Source organism: Parus major, chromosome 24 (assembly GCF_001522545.3).
Source record: "Parus major isolate Abel chromosome 24, Parus_major1.1, whole genome shotgun sequence".
In the NCBI taxonomy this organism is placed as follows: domain Eukaryota; kingdom Metazoa; phylum Chordata; class Aves; order Passeriformes; family Paridae; genus Parus; species Parus major.
In genome coordinates, this window is record NC_031792.1 from 2,785,240 (window position 1) to 2,788,259 (window position 3,020).

Consider the following 3,020-nt stretch of genomic DNA (forward strand, 5'->3'; position numbering starts at 1 on the left):
GGCCGAGAATCCTCCCTGAACCTGCCTGGAATTGTGGAGTGGGAATGCAGGGAAGGGAAAAGGGTGTGTGTGTGTATGGGGGGACTCGTTCTATTCCAGCCGCTTTTCCTCCTCTCCTTTCCCCCTGGAAAACCCAGCCTGGCGGCAGCGCACAATCCTCTCTTCCCTTCCCATTTCCCTGCCCTGCGCTGCTTTTTGTGGCCGCGCTGTTTCCCTTGCCGGCGGATGGATGCGGGAGCGGGGCCGGTGGGGAGCGCTGGAAGCCGCTCCCGGTGCGCGCAGGGGCGCGGAGCCTGCGCGGCTCCGTCCTCCCCCTTTCCCCCCTCTCGCATCCATCCCCTCCCCGCCCATTGTTTTTGCCGCAGCCCCGCGCAACCCCCGCCCCGCAGCGCGGACACAATAGCGACCCCCGGGGAGGGGACAGCGGGGACGTGCCGGGGCTCCCCGAGCCCCCCGAGCAGCGCTGGGTGCGGAGGGACCCGCGGGGTTTGGGGGGGGACCCATCCCAGCATCGCGGACAAAGCGCTCGCCCCTTCCCTTCCCGCGGAGAGGGGAGAAATTGGGGTTAAAAGCTTGGGGAAGCACCCCTGAAAAAACTACTTTTTGCGGGGCTCCAGCGCTCCGGATTTACGAAGCCAAGCAGGTAACAGAAAATAAATGCGGATCGTTTTGGAATTAAAGAACGTTTGGAATAATATAGAAATTCAGAAGGACAAGGCTTCCTTGGCATTTTTTTTCCCCCCCCCCGCGGAGGTAAAACGTTCGGTGGAATTACAGCGGCAAGAAAAAGCAGCTAAAATTAATTTAAAAAAAAATGAAAATCAAACGAGAAACCTTTTCCAGTTCAATAACTGTTAAACAACAGGAACCAGCAAACGTATCCTAAAGCTCTTAAATACCAAAATGTTACACCGTCAATTAATTTTTGGTGCATCGTTTTAAGTTCAAGCATTTGCATTCAAATATCAAACAGTAATTCGGTGCCATAACAAGGTACAGTAACTTCATTATAAATTGCCTTGCAGAACAGAGATAAGAAATACAGTTCCAACCATAATTAATTTTACAGCAACATAAAAAAATCTAATAAAGGAAAAACAGCAGCAGCAGGAAACATTTCGAACATTTCTGATTCATCATTTACATATCATATTGCCCGGAAAAGCAGCAAAGCTGGAAGTTCTAGAAAAGGACTCACAGAAAACTTCAGCATTTCTTTTTACTTTCCAACCATTAATACATGCAACCATTTTATTCCGCAGTTTATTTTTCCAACCTATAAAATCCAACCCGTCTCCTGGCTTTTTATTTGTATATTTTTTTTCCTCTCTCCTTCTTTTTGTATTTTTTTTTATCCTTTTTTTTTTTTCTTTCTTTGGTTTTTTTTTTTTCCTTTTTGGTGTGTCCATAGAGCACATTTCCAAGATTAATCGTTCAGTTTTAAACTTGGAAGCATGAGGCATGCTGGGATTTCAGCTGAGGTCAAGCACCAATGTACCGAGCTGTTACTGTTACGCTCTCAGGGTACTCTGTGTTGCTCTCAAGAAGGGAGGGGGAAGGCGAAAAATAAAAATAAAAATCAAAATTGAGATGCTCTATTCAGTGGCCTGCAGCAAAAAAAATAAAAAATAAAAAATCTCCCTCTTTTACCACAGGAGTGATATTAATATTCCTCCATATGGAAATATCTGTATTTATAGTTTTATTTACCTCTGTTAGTTCATACATCTGTGGATCGCCACGCACACCTCAATAACTGGATTTGCATGCATCCCTATCATGTATATCTTATCTACACACGCATATATAATAATGTGTGTACACACATACACCCCCATATCTGGATCAGCTGGAAAATTATCTCCTGAATATACACACACACATTAAAAAAGAAAAAAAAAAATTAGGGGGAAAAAAATTATATAAAAATCTCTGCGGTACGAACGCTAATTTTAATTGGATTTTTATACAGAAAATGGCCATAACCACCGCCCTACATCAACCGGTGGAGCTTAAGGAGGAGAAATAGACTTATTTTTCCCTTAAAAGGTCTCTAAACACTTTTGTATGTGTGTGTATACGGCTCTAAATATACACACCCGCGCTCACACATATACACATAGAGAGAGGATATATTTCTAAAATAAAATAAAGATGTCAAAGCACAACTCACAGCTCCCAAGAGCCTAACCCGTGGATTTAAAAGCTAAACATCACAAGTTAGGGTCTCAGGGATTGAGAGGGGTGCAACAAACTAGTCCTTGTACAAAAAAAAAAAGAAAAATACAAAAAAAAAATTAAATAAAAATACCGAAACCAACGGGGATCAAAAAATAATAATCATAAAAAAAGATCAAAAGGAGAAAGAGGAAAAGAATAGCAGGCAAGTTCAATTCATGGCTCAAGATTACAAAACAGGACACACAGGTGGAAGGAAAGAGCTTCTCTAAGGACCCTCTGTTGAGAGAATACATTCCATTTTTAATCGTTTATACAAAAAAAAAAAAAAATGACATGGCGCGGCAGGTTCCTTACAGCTCCCAACAAGGTCGCTTGCGACAAATACACGAAAAGTCTCCGCATTTAAATAACGAAGAGGAAGTTTGGGGCAGTGACGGAATTATTTTCATTGTTTCAACGAGAAGGAATGCAGAAATAAGAGCAGGAATCTGCAGCTCGCTCCCGGCCCCTGGCACAAAGCGTGCAGCAGCAGCAGCAAGGCGCTGCCTCCCCGCCCCCTCCGCCAGCCCCGGGGATGGAGAAAAACCCCGAGTCGCCACAAAACCAGGTAGAAACTCACCATTTGGAAGCGGGGGAGGCTCCGATCGGCGGCGCTGGGAGCGGCCGGGGGGGCCGGGGCAGTGCCCGCAGCAGGCTGGGTGCCCGGCGGGGTTTGACACCCGAGCGGGTGCGAGCGTGCGGTGTGTGCGCAGCCGGGGGAGGGAGGCGGCCGAGGGAGGGCGGGTGTGTGCAGCTGGGCAAGCCGCTTGCATTTTTAAAACATCTCTCTCTCTCTCTCT